At 41.8% G+C, this 20204-nt stretch overlaps 1 protein-coding gene across 4 annotated transcripts in view; it reads left to right on the top strand.

Annotated features, from left to right (window-relative positions):
- Positions 1-20204, top strand: part of SRGAP2 (SLIT-ROBO Rho GTPase activating protein 2) — a gene marked incomplete at both ends in the record, with an annotated part of 235228 nt that overhangs the window by 988 nt on the left and 214036 nt on the right. The window lies entirely within an intron of this gene.

Below are 20204 nucleotides of genomic sequence, written 5' to 3'. Positions count from 1 at the left end.
GTTAAAGAGCCCCAGTATATGGTTATGCAAGGCACCGTCCCTTCTTAGCCAGTCACTGGAAAGAGCCATGTGGCTCTAGCTCACTGAGACTTCAGCTGGGTAGTGGGAGAGGTGGGTGGCCTTGAATGTTACACCACATGGTTGGAGCTCTGGGTTTTCCTTTGTTTCTGAGTACAGAGGGAGGGGCCCCTCCTTCTTTCCCTGCACCAATGTGAGAAGACCTTTTCCTATCCTAGAGGACTTGGGAAGGGCCATGCCTCCCCTCTAATGATTGCGGGGAGTGCGAGTAGGGCTAGAGTGTGAAATGGGCAGCTGCTTTATCTCTTGGAAGGTTGGAAGGTAGTTTGAAGTCCCCACTGTGCCTGTAGGATCTTTTTAATGTCATCAGGTTGGTCAATGCTGGAGGTGCCCTGAGGGACCTTCTATCCACTGGGCTGCAAATATTGGTGGGTTTATTACAGAGATGGGGGAGTTGATTGATGGATAGCTTCAGTTGAACTGGGATTGGGAGAGGTGTGGTTGTGAGGTATAACTGAGGTCTTGGCCTCTTGTCACTGTTCATAATCTGGGCCTCTTTTTGTAAACAATAAGCCACTGGCCTCAGTGTCCTGTCCAGATGCACTGCAGTTTGCTGCTGGAATTCCCCCCTGCAGTTTTAACCAGATATGTCATTCTTCTTCTTTTTTTTTTTTTTTTAATACATCCTATTCTTAACTGTTGCCATAAGGAGCGTTAATAACTTTGACTTTCCCAGATTTCTCTCCAGAAGCACGCCATTTGACTAAGGTGCAAAATGACTTTACATGTTTATTTTTTGGAAGGTTCGGGACTGATAGGTGTTAATAGAACTGTATCTGCTGATTCTGTATTGGTGAAGGATTTCTCACAAGTGTCTCAATTAAATACTTTGTGTATTTACAAACATTACTCATTGAGATGATGTAATGCAGTTGACTATTTGGGGTTTGTCTTCATTCACCCTTGCCACAAGCAGGGGACTCTTTTGCTTTGTACTGATATCTTTTCATTAGCACTATTCAGGATCATAGAATTTTATAGGTGGCCGAGCATGATGTCTTACTCAGAGAAGGTGCCCAATGAATGCTTAAGAGACTGATTTGAATGGTTTAGTCCCTCATTTACAGCTGAGGCGAGTATAGAGAAATAAAGAGGCTTGTCCAAGGTCACACAGCTAGATGGTGGTAGATCTGAAACTAGAAGCAGGTTACTGACTCCCAATTCTCTATTCTATTCTATTCATAATTATTATGAAACATCATTTGACCAGAGTAGGGAAAAAAAGACTTAAGAAGCCAAAGTCTGACAATGGATAATAGTAGTAATAGTGATAATAATAGATTACATTTTGGGTGGTCATTATGTTCCAGCCTGTCCCAAGTGCTTTATAAGAATTGTCTCATTTAATCTTCACTTAATACGTGGAGGTGAATATTACTTCATCCTCTATTCACTGCATGAAGAAACTGAGGCTTAGAGAGGTTAAAGAAGCCCTCCCAAGGTCACACAGCCAAACCACAGCAGGTGGACTCCACTTCTTTATTCATCAATTAGTTACTGAGTGCCTTCAATGGGTTCTGGGGACTGATGATGTAGCAGTGAACAAGAAAAAGTCCTCTCCCTCATGAAGCTTGCATTCTAGAGTCTGTGCTCTCCATGGAAGATCATAGAACTTGGAGACAAAGGACCCGGGTTCTGGGTTGGCTCCGCTCCCCTACTAGCTGGAAGTCCTTGGACAGATTTATGATGTTTCAGCTTTTTATGTGTTGTGTGGGACTCATAGTGCTGCCAGTGTTACTTCTCTTATAGATGCCAAGATAAAAAAGAAAATTGCTTTTTTGGTCTGGTGGTTAAGAGCGCAAGTTTTTGAGTCAAAGGGATCCAGGTTTAAATCTCAGTGCTGTCACTCGCTTGCCTCGCTCCTTGGGCAGGTTACCTGACTTGTCCAAGCCTTGGGATCCTAACCTGGAAAATAGGCGACATAATATGTGTTTCCTAAGGTCATTGTGAGGATTCAATGAGCTAGTATATCAAAATCATTTAGCACAGTATCTGGCACTTGTAAATGCTCAATAATAGTAAGGCCTGCTGAAATGGGATGACCATTAAGGCCGCATTGCCTTTTCACTCCCAAAGTGCCAGTTATAGTGATAGGAAACAAGTCTAGGATGAAACTTGAGTTCTAGTTTAAGTTCCTCCAGTAGTAGTGAAAGGTATCTTGGTTCAGTCACTTAAACCCTCTAGAACTCAGTTTCCCATTCTGTAAAATGAACAGGTAAACTGTCTAATTGTTGGCCGCTGTTGTTCTATGTCTCTGACCAGAGGCCTGCGTCTTGCTTTTCAGTCAGAATGGTTTGAATCAAGGGGACCCTTAATGGACTTTGGGGGACCCTGTCTATCCTGTGGTTTTGGGTCCCTTTAAACCACCTGCTTGCGTGTGCCCTGAGTGACTTCTGAGACTGCAGCCCCAACCCTACCCCAGTGTGGTTTTATGAAGGGCGTGACTCCTTAGCCTGCCTTGGAGCCGACTTCTTAAAAACCATCATTGTTTCTGGTTTGTGGGTGTTCAGATTCCTTTGAAAGTTCATGCCTTTCAATCTCTGACTCGAAAGCAATAATACTCTTCATATTTGTACATGGCTCAATTTACAAAGTGCTTCATATACATTAATCTCGGCAAGTTCTTGACAGATTCATGGTCAGATTCATGGTCATAACCTGAGGCCTTTTGGCCTCTAGTTAGTTAGCTTCTTTTGGGATTGGAGCAGCAAAAGGTGGTAAGGTGCAGGGCATAACCATCACAAGAGGTGGTAATCTAGCTGGCATTTGGATGAGTTCACATCACAGCAAACCCTCCCAGCTCTTGTCCTGTCTTTGTTCAAGGCTCCTTTTCCTGTACCCTCTCCACACCTTGAGTTTTTACTGTCCCCCAGAAAACTTGAGATTGACAGTTAATGCAAATATTCTAGGAGGAATCATCTGAAACAGAGTGGCACTGTGTGCTGAGCTGTCAAATTCTCTTTCTTGAGAACATTAGGGGTCTTGTCTTTTTTTTTTTTTTTTTTAATGTTTTAGAAGAACAGTGTGTGAGCACCACAGAGCTGAGAAGTGAAATTTTGTAATTTCCATCTGGAGCATTTTGATAGAAAAGCCTTTGCCTGGAACAGTTTAACCCTTTCAGGACCCTTTCAGAGCAGGAGATGAAATTTAAAACTTTAGACATATTGTGTGTGCACACACACTTGGGAATGCGGATTGCTGATATTTAAACAAGCTTGTTCCCCGGGGAGGTGTGAGCGGTTCTTCACTCCTGCCAACAAAGGTCTTCTCCGAAGCTTCTTTCCTCCCAGCCCCCATTCCTCAAGGGAGCTTTAAATATAATCAGTTTGTGAAAAGCTGCAGTAAAACATCTCGTTGGAATCCCCAAGCAGATGCTATCATCTTCCTGCGAGATGATTGAAGGCACCTCTTCCTTTGCTCAGGGAAAATAGGACTCTAAGTAAGGTGAGCTCCTGGAAGAAAATGAAGCTCTTGGAAAAATTAAAGTACTGTACGCTGTATCTCCAAGTTAAAAGGCCCTGGAGGAAGGTGGTGGGCAAGGAGCTGGGGATGCTGTGTGCTCTGCAAAGTAGCAATGGTTAGAAACAAGGTTTGTGAGGGGTCCTTAACTTTTCCAATTTCAGGCATTCTCTTGGGGAATGGGAACAGAAATTTCCTTTGGAGAAGCCCATCTGGCAATTATGCACCACACAGGTTGACAGCCTAGACAAGCCCTAATCATTTCTCTGTTTTGAAGTTTACAGGGTCTGACTTGGCCCTGATACGTAGGGTCCACACCCTTTAAAATCAGCAGGTGCTCAGCCCCTGACTCCTAAACTCCCACTGTTCACTCTAGATAAACGTGGGCTGCTGGTGGCACCTGTAGGGTTCTCCTTCCAGAAGAGAGGTTTTCTTCATGGGAATTGTGATTACTTTAGACCCTAGACCTCTGAGGGCTTTGTTAGGAAAATATGATGTCATGTTGTAGGGAAAAAGAAGTTGATATTTAGATTTCTACTGGTAATACAATTCAAGTGAATAGTTTTAACTGGTCAGCTACAGAATTGGCCTTTTGGGGAATCTGGGAGAGTTACCTTCAAAGTTGTTTGAATTAAAAATAAGTAATGAGAGCACTTAAAAATGTCTTTGAAAATTACAAAATAACACTTTTACTGATTTTACAATAATGTGTAGGAACTCTCTCTCTCTTTTTTTTTTTTTTTTTTTTTTTGCGGTACACGGGCCTCTCACTGTTGTGGCCTCTCCTGTTGCGGAGCATAGGCTCCGGAAGCGCAGGCTCAGCGGCCATGGCTCACGGGCCCAGCCGCTCCGCGGCATGTGGGATCTTCCCGGGCCGGGGCACGAACCCGTGTCCCCTGCATTGGCAGGTGGACTCTCAACCACTGTGCCACCAGGGAAGCCCTCTGTCTTTAATTGTGGTAAAATACACATAACATAAAATTTACCATCTTAATCATTCTTAAGTGTACAGTTCAGTGGCATTAATTACATTCACATTGTTGTGTAACCATCACCACCATCTTTCCACAGAACTCTTCATTTTGCAGAGTTGAAACTCTGTACCCATTAAACAACAACTGCCCCCTGCCCACATTTGACAACTCTAGGTACCTCATATAAGTGGAATCATACAGTAGTTGTCCTTTTGTGACTGGCTTATTTCACTTAGCATAATGTCTTAAACGTTCATCCAGGATGTAGCATGTGTCAGAATTTCCTTCCTTTTTAAGGACATTGTATGTATAATCCTCGTTTTGTTTATCCATTCATCCATCCATGGACACTTGGGTTGTTTCTACCTTTTGGTTATTGCAAATAATGCTGCCACGAACATAGGTATATTCCTATTTTTTTAAAATGTCCTCTACACCAAAGTTTTACAGGCCTGTGTATACATTTCTATATAATCACCTGTCCTCATTAAATTTTTAGAATTAACCTTTAAATATACATATTTTCATATTATGAGTATATATTTATGTTGGTAGTATAAGCATTGTGTATTAATTTTATACCTTTTAATAATTATGTGAATGACTAAACTTTTATTGTATTTTTAACAGCTATATTGAGGTTTAATTGACATATAATAAACCTCACATGTTTGAGATATACCTTTGATAAGTTTTGGCATGTTGTCTACCTATGAAAACATCACAATCAAGATAAGTGAATGAAACCATCACAAAGTTTCTTCATCATAATGTGTTAATAAATGAATAAGATAATACTGCATTATAGAAATGACATTAGGTTAAAAATAAATAAGTAAAAGCCAGATATTACCAAGTTTTAAATAATGATCCAAGCTACCCAGATTGGTCCCTGGAAAATTTATTTAATCTCAGTAAATAAAAATAAACAATCTCCCAGGGAAGTTGTGTTAATAATTGTGTCTCAGCTAGTACCATGTTTAGGAGAGAGGGTACAGGATAGGGGAAAAAAGAAAAGAAAAAAATCTTGGATACGTTACAAGTTGAAGAATGACAGTATCTATTTTCCTATAGTCCTTGCTTGAACTAGTCCCCTGGGCCTCAGGCCTCTTCTGAAACTGGTCACAAGTGAGCCAGATGCCAAGGGGAGGGGCTGGGGGCTCCCACGGGAGATCTGCTCAGAGTGTTATGAATATGGCTTCTTTCGTCTAATGATTGATTCCCTATCGTCTGTTGAATAGAGACCAACTTTCCAAGGTGAATATTACTTGGTCTTCAATCTGGCTGCAGCCTATCATGTCAACCATACTTTTTCATTTTACTTTAAAAGGACTGGAGGCCTATCTGCACTATGTGACATTCTTTATTTTTATTTTTTTTAGTCACACCACGTGGCTTGCGGGATCTTAGTTCCTCAATCAGGGATTGAACCCAGGCCCTCAGCAGTGAAAGTGCAGAGTCCTAACCACTGGACCACCAGGGAATTCCCTATTTGCCATTCTTTAGACGCATATACTATTAACTAATATTTTTGCTGTTTGTTTGGGGCTTAATGTACTACGCATTATGCTAAATACTCTACATAAATTATTTCATAATTCTTACACCAATTCTAGGAGGAATATATTGTTTTTATCCCATTTTGCTGATGAAGAAAATGAGGTGTAGGAGGAGATTCAGCGACTCACCCAGAGGCTGCAGCTAGTGAATGAACAGGAGTTAGAACCTTGGCCATCACCAGAGTCTAAGTTCTGAGCACTGTTCATGGAGTACCTCTTTCTCCCTGCTCAGCCCCACATCTCCACCTACTGAGATCTCACCCTTCTAGTAAAGCTCAACTTTTCTGGGATGCCTTCCTTGGTCACACTGATCAGAAATGACCCTTCTCTCTACTTCATTCACATAGCGCTATGGCATTGATCTTGTACCGTCTTAGGTTTTAAATATTTGTCTTTTAGTCTTCTCTCTACTGCTAGACTTCTGGTAGGAATGGTTTGAGGTTGTGTAGTGCAGTGCAATGTGAAGAGCGTAGGCTTTGGAAGTAGCCCTCAGTCGGAATCTTGTCAATATCACCTCCTTGCTGTATATCCTTGCTCACTCAACTTCTCTTCTGTGACACAGAGATAAGACCAACCTTGCCGGTTTATTGTGAATGTGTGTAAAATGCTAGCTCCATGTATGGCAAGTATTAAATGCTAAATAAGTAACGCTTACTATGGGGGGGGCCCTTCAGATAGTAAACATGTCTAGAATAGTGTTGCAGCCTAAATGGTGGCTCTTAGTAAATATATACTGGCTGTAATGATGAATGCATAAATGAGTCACCTGGACTACTACAAATAATTTTTTTAGAAGTAGTTTCTTAATCTGATCTTGATAATATATCTTGCATAGTACCACCAAAGTGATTTTTTAAAAAACCAAACTTACTGTTCTGCTAAGGTCATAGCATAGACTGTTTACATTCATCACTTCCCAGTTACCTTGATCACATTTTTTACCACTAGAAGGCTAAACTGCCTCTCGTTCCCTTACTGCATTACGTTATTTCATGATTCATGCTTTATCCATGCTGTGTCTTCTGTTTAGAATGGGTCCTTTTCCTCGAACCTGGAAAACTTATCCTTTAAAACCCAGCTCAGATGTCACCACCTCCAGGAAGTGTTCCCTGCTTATTCCTATTCTCTGCATAGTGACCCTGTGCAAGATCCCAAGCAGGATTCCTTAGCATCTCTGCACAGGGTTACTCAGCCCACCCTCAGCATCTCCTCAGCAGTGTCTTTGTGCTTATTTGTATATTGCACTCATCATATTACACTGTAATCTCTTCATTTACACCTCATTATTTATAACTAGCTGAGTACCTGGGGGACAGAATTGTCTTTTATTCATTTCCATGTGTCCAGCTTCTGGCATGGAAATGAATAAATACTTATAAATTGAATGTAAACCTTTTCTGAGTTGAGGTTGGATTTGACAGTGCTAGGATGCCTTGCTTCTGCATTTCTCCTCCTACTCCAATAACAAGACTTCTCCTTATGTTAATGTTATTTGAAATTCAAAGTAGATTAAACATTGTGAATATTATCATCACACAGGGACAAGTACAAACTATGTAGCGCTGTGGAGGTTCCCCAATGGGGTTAAGTTTTTCCTTATTTACTAGCCCCTCTGCTCCTTTAGAATCATTGCCCGAGAGCTATACTTGAGTTCTTCCATCATGTCTTTCCTTAAAATTCAAGGAAAATATTAACTCTGAAATTTGAAAGAGTTTAAAACAAAAGTAAGGTTTTTCTGTAATTGAAGAAAAACACGTTCTACATTTGTCCAGGATTTATTCATCATTTAAAACAGATATTCCAGGTCTAAATTTGAGAAAGTTTAGGTCTGTTTTGACCAGGAGTTAAAACAGAGTTGACCTGAAGAAGAACTGCTGGGATACTTTTTCGAGGCATGGTTTTGGAGAGAGCTATTGCCTTATTAGAAGCAGCTGCATGGTCTGTGGTAAAAGGGGAAGAAAGGTCCAAAGTGACCAACAGAAAAACTCTCCCCGCTGGTTTTTCTAGTCATTTGGTATTAAGTAGCCTTGACTTTATTTATACATTGTGAAGGAAGGGTTCTGAACTTGAAATATACATTCATGAGGAAGGAAGAGCAGCTGGGAAGTGCACCTCCTCCATTTCTGCATTTCTGTGAGTATTTTAGGATGCCATCTGTTAGGGAGAAGGCAAAGCTTTTTTTTTTTTTTTTTTTTTTTTTTAACCTTTTCTTCTAAAAATGCACTAATCAGTGGGCAGGTGACCCAAAAGGCATCATGAAAGTTGGGACCTTGTCTTTGCTGCCTGAGCCCAGATTCTGCCTTTCAAAATCATAGTAGGGTCTGAGTGCTCACCCTGGAGAAGGTGACCTCACCAGCCATGGGCTCCACAGGAAGACAAAGCACAGAAAACAAAGGGATCCAGGAGCGTGAGCTGGCCAAGACATGATATGCCAGGAGCTTTAAGAAATACATCCTGTTTCTGAAGACTTGGCACCAATTTCTCCAAGCGTTGAAACCCCTTGGAGATCTGCTCCTTTTTCCCACTGGTCTTTTTCTTGTGTTTATTTATTTATTTTAGGGGGGTGAGGGGAATTTTGCCAGATCTTGTCAGATGTGTAAGCTGCTGTTTGAGAAAGCATCTTGACTGAGATATCTATTTTGGAGCAATACTTCTTTGGGGCCATAACAAACGGAACTACAGGGCAGCATGGTTCCCTGGGAAAGAGTGCTGGATTTGGAGTCAGAAAGCCTTGGTTCTAGTTTGGCTTTGCCATTTACAACTGTGATTTGGGGGGTAACTCACCTCAGGTCTCAAAATTCCTTGTTTGTTTCCTCATCTGTAAAATCGGGACAACAATTCTTGGCCCTGGCTAATGGTGATGGTGATTATGATGAAGATGGCTAGCATTTAGTGAGTATTTCTTATGTCTAAATGGTGTTTGAAGTGCTTTACGTGTAGTCTTAACTCATGAATCTCCCAACAGCCCTATGAGGTAGCTACTATTATTATCCCCAGTTGACAGATGAGAAACAGGGAGGTTAAATAACTTACTCCAAAGCACACAGCTAGTAAGTGATGAAGGCAGAGTGGGAAACCAGGCCCACTCAACATTGTTGTGAGGCTCCAATGAAATAATTCATTAGAAATGCCTTTGAAACTATGAAATGCTGTGGACATTTAGTTGATTGTTCTCATTTCCTAGTATCTTGATGCGAAAAGGAGTTCTAAATGCAGTGTTCTAAATATCTTCCTAGTATATACCTATTTGATCTGCCTACGCCTTGGCTTTCTCATCTAGGAAAGTGGGGTTAAATTAGAAAATTTCTAAGGCTCGCCCCAGCTTTCATGGTTCATTAGTTTTGCTTATTTAAGATATTGAAGGTAGCAGTTTTGCCCCTATTTAGCAGGCACACTTGTAAGTACAAAACCCGTTGTATTCTCTGAATGACACTCTCCCCAGCCCCAGGGCTTGCCATGTCTCTGTGGCTGCTGCACACATGGAGCGTGGACCCCTGTGGTGGCACAGTGGCAGCTGCTCTGGAGAGCATCTGAAGTGACACTTGGTTAGGTGTCACTATCTGATAGAAAGGTGAGCCTCACAGTTGGAGAAATTGAGGTGAGGGATAGTTACTTGATTGACCTGGAGGTGGACTTGGGACTGGGTTACTAGGGACAATAAATGCTTTAATCAGGATAAATATATTAAACCTAGGACTTCCAGTAAGCTCAGAGACTTACAGAGTGAGAAAATTCTCTCCTGATACTTGTGTATATGGTTTTCCTCATCAATGGTCATGGGCCAGAGGTGGAACTTGTGTAACGCTGGGTGTTATAGAAATTTATGTTGTGTACAGAACTTGAATTTAAAAGAAAAAGAAAATGGAATTTGGGTGATTGTCTTAAATTAAAATTATAGAATAAGGAAGTAGGAGGTTTTTAATCCCTGACATCTGGTCTGGGACAAACTGGGCGGAGGTGGTATGGATGTGGAACTGGGTAGGGTTAATCTAGACATCTGGGCTGCGGGGTAAGTGACTTCAGCCTCTCCCAGGATGTAAGATGGCCTCTTGCCTCTTATATTCCTCTCCATATGTTAGGCCTTTTGTCAACTAAGGGATTTCTTTGTGGATTGTGATGAGGTATGCTGTAATATGGAGTGGAAGTGTTTCCACGATTGTGTTTGTTTTCTTTCCACCTAATGAATAGGCTAAGTAACAGTCTGTTGTTTTAAAATGACTACCATTAATAATGATGACAGCTCATATTTTTATCAGTACAGCATTTAAAAAATATCATTCACAGGGAGGGAAGGAGGGCTGTAGGGCCATGGAGAACTAGCTATGTCATGTTGGACAAGTCCTTCCACTTTTGGGATTCTCAGCTTCTCAGCTAGAAAGTAGAAAGATGGATTACTAGTTCCTTGCTTCGTCATTTTTAGGACATACGATCCAAAATGGTTATCTTCAAGTGAGTTGACACATAGAGTTTACATGTTCATAATTGTCCTAAGAGAAGGCTAGAAACCATAGAACAGATACTGTAGGTTCTTCCTACTCATCTCTCCTACTCCTGGTTTAAGATTTCATCTTTTTTTAAATTTTATTTAATTTATTGGAGTATAGTTGATTCACAATGTTGTGTTAGTTTCAGGTGTACAGCAAAGTGATTCAGTTATACATATATATATATTCATTATTTTTCAGATTCTTTTCTCATATAGGTTATTACAGAATACTGAGTAGAGTTCCCTGTGCTATACAGTAGGTCCTTGTTGATTATTTATTTTATATATAGTACTGTGTATATGTTAATCCCAAACTCCTAATTTATTCCCCCCTACCACGTTTCCCCTTTGGTGACCATAAGTTTGTTTTCGAAATCTGTGAGTCTGTTGCTGTTTTGTAAATAAGTTCATTTATATCATTTTTAAAAATTAGATTCCACGTGTTAGTTTAGGTTTTCATCTTTTTTTTTTGCGGTACGCGGGCCTCTCACTGTTATAACCTCTCCCGTTGCGGAGCACAGGCTCCGGACGCTCAGGCTCAGTAGCCATGGCTCACTGGCCCAGCCGCTTCGCGGCATGTGGGATCCTCCCGGATCGGGGCACGAACCCACGTCCCCTGCGTCAGCAGGCAGACTCTCAACCACTGCGCCACCAGGGAAGCCCACGTTTTTATCTTTAAATGACATTAATAGGCTTTGTGTTTTAGATGTCCTTGGAGTCAGTTGTGCTGTATCTCTTGATCTCTCTTATTTATTCAGTGATTTGTGGTGATGTAAGTTATCTCAACGCTTTGCTGTCAGCAGTTTTAAACAAACGTTGAAGCATTTTGGGTAGATGATATCTGTTGATTTGATTAATGAGGTTCTTGATCTGGATATTTTAAGACCAGTGACAATACAATTTTAAAACACCTAGTACTCTTTAAAACTACAGTGGTGTTCCCACTGCCAAAGCCTGAAATCGATCGATACCAGTTAGTTCTTTCTGACAGTACATGTGTGCATGTGAGCTTTCTTTCCTTCTTGGGCCAGGGAGCAGGACTGCCAGTCCAGAAATGCTAGCTCTTCTGGATTCAGCAGCAAAAAGAGTTAATCATTATCCAGGCAGAAACAAACCTCCCAAGTTTTTAACCTTCCATTACCTAAAGTCTTCTCCTTGTTCCTCACAGAAGACGAGGCACTCCTGAGCACAGGCGTGCGCGTGCACATATACGCGCGCACACACACTCTCTTACAAAACTTAATGTAAAACGATCTCATGTTTATGAGAGCTGGAATTACTTGTGTTCTGCAGGCTCAGTGGGCATGATGTGAAAGCAGGGCTATTTGGCCTGTGGAGATTGCAGATAAGACCATGATATGTAATTGAATAAGAATTTGAAAAATTATCCGATAACATTACGAGCAGCAAAGCACTCGCTTGTGCTTTTTTTTTTTAAATGCTCGAGAACTATTTGGAGGAGTAAGGAGCTGCTAGCATTGTTTTCAGGGTGTGGGAACCCCCTCCCGCCCCATGAGCCAAATCTGTTTGCCCAGAGTGTGAGGTCTCTGAGAGATTCTAACAGATCATTTAGTATATTCTTCTGCCCCCGGCAATTCTTCAGTCTAATCATGTCAGGAAAAGGGCTGTCAGCTAACCTTTAAAATCTTTTCCAGAAGAGTACACTGTAGCCTACCTTTCCATCTTGTTCCAGTGACCCAAACTATAAATGGTCAATTCTTTCATTTGCGGAGCTTGAAACAGGATAAAAAAGGAGTCCTGATGAACTGAATTCATGTTTTTGCTACTGCCGCCACTCCCTCTGTACAGACCTTTGCTTCAGCTGGGTTTCCAGTGCCTCAGGGAAGGAGGAGGTAATTGATGAAACTTTCAAGGTATTGCCTCATGGCTGCTGGGGTGTTCTTCTTCCCAGTATTCTCCCCTCCCCACTGCCACCAGTTTTGGTTCATCTGGTATTGAACAAGGAAATCATGAGCTAATTTCAATCCAGCACCCATTTATTGAACACCTACTATGTGCTTGTTATGTGCTGGGTTGTGGGCATCTAGAGGTACATAACAAGGTTTGGGTTTTCAAGGAGATACAGCCTATTAAAAGGAATGGGCAGGTTACACAAATACAGTGACAGGGCCACAGTGGAGGGATATAGAAGGCCCAGAAGGGAGAGAATAGTCTGACAATGAGTAACATTGATGAGGCTGGTGGAGGAGGATAGTGATTGCCTCCTGGTATTAATAGAGCGCTTGACAGTCTGAGAAGTGTCTTTCCATACTTTATCTCATTTAACCTATGACTGGCATGACAACGGGGCAGTGTGATTTCAGGCAGTTTTGGTTTTTGTTTTCTGGGCTTTTTGGAAATCTTTCATTTTGAAATAATTACATATTCACATGCAATCGTCAGAAGTAATACAGAGAGCTTGCACATACCCTTTACTTAGTTTCCCCCAATGGTTAACATCATGCAAAACTATAGTACAGTGTCACAACCAGGACACTGACATTGATACAGTCAAACTGCTGAACGGTGCCATCACTAAAGGGGTCGCTCATGTTGACGTGTTATATAGTCCTGTCTCCCCCTTCACCTCATCTCACCTCCCTTAGTCCTTATTCCTTAACTCCTGGAAACACTACTCTGTTCCCCATGGCTATAATCTTGTCATTTCAAGACTGTTATATACATGGCATCATATAGTATCCAGCCTTTTAGGATTGGCTTTTTTTCACTCAGCATAATTATCTGGTGATCCATCCAGGTTGTTGTGTGTATCACTAGATGATTCCTTTTTATTGCTGAATAGCATTCCATTGTATGGATGTACCACAGTTTGTTAACCATTTACCCACTGAAGGACAGCTGGGTTGTTTCCAGTTTTTGGCTGTTAAGAATAAAGCTGCTGTGAACATTCATGTACAGATTTTTGTGTAAACAGGTGTTTTTTTTAAAAATGGAGGTAATTTATTTTTAAATGGAAAGACTAGAAGATGGAAAATCTAGGTTTTGTTATTCACTAGAAGTGATGTATATATTTTCCTAAAACTGATCACTTAACTTCTTGAGTCTCAGTTTCCTCATCAATAAAATGGCATAATATATGTTCTGCCTACATGCTAGAGTTGTATAGATAAACTGAGATAATATATGGTAACAAACATTATAAACTCTAATAAAATATAAACATTCTAAGTAGGACAAGATACTACCTCACTGTGTTTTCTGGGAGAACTGAGCTGGAAACGTACCCAGAGCAGTTCTTGAATTGCAGTCTAGAAACAGCTTTTAGGTGGCCTTTCTTTTTCTTAATATTGATGTGTGGGTGTTTCTTATATATTCTGGTTACTTATCTTTTGTTGGTGATATGGGTTGCAAATACCTTCTCCCAGAGTTGGCTTAACTTTTCACTTTTTATTGGATTCTTTGATGTATAGGAAATTTTAAATTTTAATATACTCAAATCTGTCTAGCTTTTCCTTTATCGTTTGGGCTTATTTTAGAATGCACATACACACAACCTTTCCTATCCTGAAATCATAAGGATATTCTCCTATGTGTTCTTTTAAATGTTTTTAAGTTTTGCTTCTCACAAATCTGACTTGAATAAATGCGGAATTTATTTTTGTGAATGGTGTGAGGTAGGGCTCTAACTTTATTTTATATTCCTAATGGCTAACCATTTGTTCTGATTACGTTTGTTGAAAGGGGCCATCTTTTCCCCCATTGATTTGTAATGTCATGTTTGGACATATATTGAATTTCCACATAATTGTGGGCAAGATGAGCTTGCCTTCATGCTGTAGTGGTGTTAACACTGTTGCCATCTGGAATGTGCGACAGGGGCTGTTGATGAAGAGTTGCATGTCTCCCTCCTGAGGTAGGCAGCAGTAAACTGTCACCATGGCTCCAACCAGAACAGCTCTGCTTTTATGTTTGCTATATTGGGTGTCCACCTCAGATTTTATTTGATGAGCTTCTTACACTTTAAATCTTTTTTGGAAAGGTTTTAAAACTATAGTAGTAACAAATTATGTGTTGGAAAGTGTTTCAGAGATAACCAGGGGTCTTCTGTCTTGTTTTGGGTTGGATTTCAAGGGTAAGCCATGCAGAAGTCAGGACCTAGCGGTGAGGGGAGAATGTGCCAAATAAATACATGACTTTGTGATTGTCAGTAACCCTGAACGTATCACTTATGCCACCAATAATTAATATATAGGTTCCACGAGAGATTTAGAGCTGTCTAGAATTTAGTGGGTATCCTCTACAATCGCATAAACCAGTGGAGAAAAATTGCCAACGTATAAAAAAAGTAATAAAAAAAATTTAACCGACAGCAATACAAGAAATGACATCAGCCAGTGGATGACTAAAAATGAGTAGTGTTGATAAGAACTTGAGGAATTCAGAGATGGGAGAGGTGTGGGCCAGAATGAATGAGACCTTGACTTACAGAGTAGGATTTGGCTAACTGGAGGGTAGGAGGAAAGAACAGAGGCCATGTGTGCACTTCCCTTGGTGGTGTTCCCACAGCCCCCACCATGCTCACCCCTCCGGCATCACTTCCTACACCGTAATACAATGATGGTTCTATCCACCCTCACCCCACCCCGTACCCCTTCCCGCAGATACACTCTCCCTACCAGAAAGGCGCTTGTGAGCTCTTTGAGGGTGGGCAGCCTTTCACCTTCACATTCCCAGCATCCAGCAGCATGTTGGCATGTGGTAGGCACCCAAAAAATGTTTGCTGAGTGAGTGAGTGAGCAGACCCTGGCTAGAACAGAGGAGTTAAGAGACAGGGGAGTAGGATGGGGCTGGATGGATTTTGATGATCTTGAAGATCAGCCAGAGTCTGACTCTGTGCTGCCACGGTCAGAACAATAGAGGCCATCTGGGTTGAAGAGTGGGGCTGTGCAGTCCTGTTTCAGAGACACTCTGGTTGCTCTGGACTGGGAAGGGAGGCTCGCTCCTGCCCACACAGTGTACACCAGTCTGTGCCCGGCCCGGAAGTGGGCGCTGTGAATATGTTGTTAAATATGACCAATTCTTAGTGCCACCGATGAGGGGAGTGTGAGTCTCCATTTACTGAACTATCAACTATCAACTGTGCTCAGACAGATGATCTAAGGTGACAGGTGACCTGGGGTGGGGTGGTGACTGAGGCCCAGGTCTGTTGGGCTCCAAAGCCTGCTTGTTCTTTTACCCTTAGTACCATGTTTGTCCACATTATAGTCAGAGACGCTACTAAGGTTGGAAAATGGGCTACAGAGACAGGAGCCAGGGCCGAGGGAAGAGTCAGGAACGCCTGAGGTTTCTAGCTTGGGAGACAGAGAGGACAATGGTGGCGATGGCAGAAATAGTCACGGGGAAGTCGGGGTGCCGCACTTGCCGAGAGAGGGAGCAGGGAGCGTTATTCTAGACATCCTGAGTTTGAGGTGACAGTTCCATTCAAGCAGGAATGGCATCAGGCAAGTGACAGTGCCATCCCTTCCCCACTCCTGCCACCCCACTTTCATTAAATCTGTCATTTTCCTTTCTTCTAAATTGGGAATGTTGCAGAGAAACCGTGAAATAGATGGCACCTCACTCCCATGCCAAATACCTGACCTCATTTGCAGCTTCTTTACATTTCAGTTTGAGAAATGTTCTCCCTTGAAGGGGGACTTACTGTTTGTGTTCAGGAATTAATAGCATTTTCTTTCCCCAGTCCCTGTAGGGGATGAGCACAGCTAAACAAGGAAGGGAAAAACTTGAGCTCCTAGCTGTCCTGTTCTCCTCTGATAAACCTCTCTCCGGCCAGAGATTCTGTTAGAGGCCCCTTTTGAGGGTCAACCTGTGAATTAAAGAAAAGTCAAGTCAAACCCCACCACCACCCTCCACCACCGGAGCTCTCAGGGGTTGACAAGGAGCTGGCAAAGGAACAAGTTATTTTAAAAGCATCCCAAGGGAGTGTGGGAGAGGCTGAGTTCAGCGCTACTTGACTGGGTGGTGCCTGGGCTGTTTCAAGGTGTGGGAGCAGAAGTGGCTTATTGTCCTAATTTGAATAACTTTGCGATGGTGACATAGAGGTCTTGATTGGAGATTGTGATGTGGAATTTGTTGAGAGAGGAGATCAGACTAAAGCTATTTATGGGAAAACATATTTTCGATATTGGCAGTTGGACCGAGTGGATTCCATCATCACCTCCAAAGGCTTTGACTTTTTAGTGTTATTTCTGTTTTGAGCAGAATGGCCTGTGATTGCTTCTCATCCAATGTGCTGGATACAAGGAGACTGTAGGAATTATTATAATCTCCTTTTTAAAAAAAATTTCTGAGTAACAAAGATTATCCACAGTTGGCTTGGGAATTTTAAGCAACCAGATTTTAAGCAATTTGGTAGGAAAAAAACCACCCAAATGGAGGTTTGAAGGCTTGCACACCAGTCCCAGCTTTGACCCTTAACTACATTAACTACACGGCCTTGGGTAAATGCCTAACCTCTCCTGGCCTCAGCTTCTTCAGATATAAGATGACCATGTAATAAGCATACCTAGGGGTTGCTGTGTTGATTAAATAATATAATGCTTGTGCATCTACTTTGTAAATTACACAGTCCAAACAAGTATACATTAAGATTTTCTTTGCTGTGACAGAAAATGGTGGATGGGCTCCTGGAGTTTGTTTTAAGGAGACTTGACCTGTGTAACATTGACTCAGGATGTTTGTTAAAGTGAATCACCCGTTGCCTTCTGGGCCATACTTGAAACGACATGCTGTGTTACGGTGAACCTCTTTTGTACCACCCCAAGTTTAGGTTTGCTCTTACACAATTTGGGTGAGATTTATGTGCACACCCATTCTTCCCCCTAAGAACAAAACAACGACTTGGGCAGGGCAGACATCAAGATAGTGACTTAGCAGGCAAATAAATATGTGATTAATAATGTAGATTTGGCCTAATATTAGTGTGGGCCTCTGTATACAGATGGGTAAATGATAAACAGCAAGTCTGCCAAGTAGAGCGTGTTGGGGAACCTATTGGCTTCTGTCTATGCTTGAAGTATACTATGCTGATGCTGCACTTGGTGTTTAACTGAATACATTCATACCAGTTGCATTACTTTGAACTTATTTATTTGTACATCTTTCTCACCTACTAAACTGTGAGCTCCTTGAAGGCAGGGACTGTCCCTGTTTATGTTTGTTTTTCTGGCATCTAGTGTGGCGCTTTGGCACACAGTAAATGTTTTACTGGATTAATGGATGAATGAAACTCTTGGCACTTTTATTCAGTTAAAAGGATTTTTGTGGAAGGTGTAGATTGTGATTATTCATGTTGTCATCTGCTAATTTTATAGATGTCTCAACTGGAGACCATCACTGTGGAGGAGAGACCCATATTTATGCAAAGCTGGGTTGTGGCAGTTGCCGCCTCCTCCTTCGTCGGCCTGCAGCCAAGCTGCCTTGGCCTGATGGTGCAGTGGTGAGCACTGACTCTACACTGCCCTGTGGTCTCTTAATAGAATAATGGCCTCCCTCAGCCCCTATCCCCTTTGCCTTCTGTCTTCCTCAGGCAGTCTTCCTCATGCACATGGTTGTCTTCCTCACAATTCTTCCTTCCCTTCTCTTTTCCAGTGCTTATCCATTATCAAGGAAATCTTTCCAAACCCTTCTTGCTGATGGTGTATTCTTCTTCATGAGTTAGAGCCCAAACTGAACACCGTCCTCCAACGTACCTTAATCATGGCAGATGAACTGGAAAAGCACTAGTGATGAACCTGAAAGGAGAAAAGCCCCTCCACAAGGCTCACAGTGAAATGAAAGCAATAAAGCACCAGTGCTGTCAATGTTGAAAGCCTCTAAAAGTGCCCCTAAGCCTCCTTTGGAATCCCTAAAAGTTTCCATTTACCTCCTCATCTTTCTCAAATGAAATTTCTTCTTTCTCAGGCATCAGTTTAAAAACAGCAAAGCAAACAAAACCCTCCACAACCTATTTCTTATTCCATTTTGCACCAGTGGAAAGAGAATGGGATTTGGAGTCAGCAGGCCAGTGTTAGAGTCCTGTTGCCCCTTAGTATCTCTGTGACTTTGAAGAAGTTTCTAGACTTTCTGTGCCTCCATTTCCTCAATGGTTGACAACATCACCATGTTGTACCAAATATCACCTATCCACAGAGTCATGGTGAAGTTTATGTGTATGAAAAACTCTTTGTAGCTAACAAAGCACCATATACATGTCAGGTATTTCTATCGTTACACTGGTTTTTCTATATCATGTTTCATTTGCACATACTGGATATTTCAGTTACGCTGTGGGCTGAGTCAGTTTTCTACCAGCCTGAGATCTGAAACTCTATCGCATGCCTTTTATGGGGAAATGTGTTTGCACTTCAAACACAAACTTACAAATAATCTTGTTATGCAACATACTCTTGGTAAATTAATTGAGAGCTGTCTCTACATTGTTAGGTATGGATGATAGGAACTCTATTTTATACTTCTTTTGTACCTGCCCCTGATGTTTTGCATAGTGCTGGGCATTTAAGATATACTGTTGTTGATAGTTTGAAAATCAACCTTTTTTAAAAAAAATTCTTTTAGCTTAAAAAAAAATTTATTTGGCTGCATTGGGTCTTTGTTGCTGTGCGCAGGCTTTCTCTAGTTGCAGCGAGCAGGGGCTACTCTTCGTGCGGTGTGCAGGCTTCGCACGGGCTCTAGGTGCGTGGGCTTCAGTAGTTGTAGCGCACGGGCTTAGTTGCTCTGTAGCATGTGGGATCTTCCCGGAACAGAGATCGAACCCATGTCCTCTGCATTGGCAGGCAGATTTTTAACCACTGCACCACCAGGGAAGTACTGAAAAGCAATCTTAATCATGACCTAGAATCATTCTTATTTAGCAGCAATCTCAGTGTCTTGACTTAATATAAAACTAATTTATTTTGGAGCCAAGAATGGGAAATTGGAGGACCTTCTTCTGTATCTATTTTGGTCTTGCAAACTCCAAAGTTGGATACATTTGAGTAAAGAAAATCAAATCTACTTGCAAAAACATTGTCCAAAAGAATGACATGTGTCTGCCAGTTCCTTAGTATGATTTTTTTTTAAGATGACATTCTTTCTTAAATAGCCAAGGGAACCATTTCCCAACTTCTTATCTTGTTGGGGATGTTTCTGAAAAATATACCAAGTGTGAGAACCTGTAAGCATGGAGTTTATTAATCTGCTTAAAACCAGTTTTCCGGGCTTCCCTGGTGGCGCAGTGGTTGAGAGTCCGCCTGCCGATGCAGGGGAATACGGGTTCGTGCCCCGATCCGGGAAGATCCCACATGCCGCGGAGCGGCTGGGCCCGTGAGCCATGGCCGCTGAGCCTGCGTGTCCGGAGCCTGTGCTCCGCAACGGGAGAGGCCACAACAGTGAGAGGCCCGTGTACTGCAAAACAAACAAACAAACAAAACCCCCAGTTTTCCTTCAATTAGGTGCTCTTTAATGTCAACCATTATACTTTTGTCTATAGGAAACAACTCAAGTTTAGTCCTGTCCTGCTCAAGTTTAGTCTACAGTACAGTTGGACTGGGCTGTAACTCAAGCAGTTGCTTAAGTCCAACTGTAAGCAGTTGAGGGGTAGGGTTGAAAAAGAAAGGCTATTGAATAGGCTGCTCAAGAGAGTTTACA

This window comes from Hyperoodon ampullatus (assembly GCF_949752795.1).
Source record: "Hyperoodon ampullatus genome assembly, chromosome: 2".
NCBI lineage: Eukaryota > Metazoa > Chordata > Mammalia > Artiodactyla > Ziphiidae > Hyperoodon > Hyperoodon ampullatus.
This window is presented reverse-complemented; position numbering and strand designations above follow the sequence as displayed.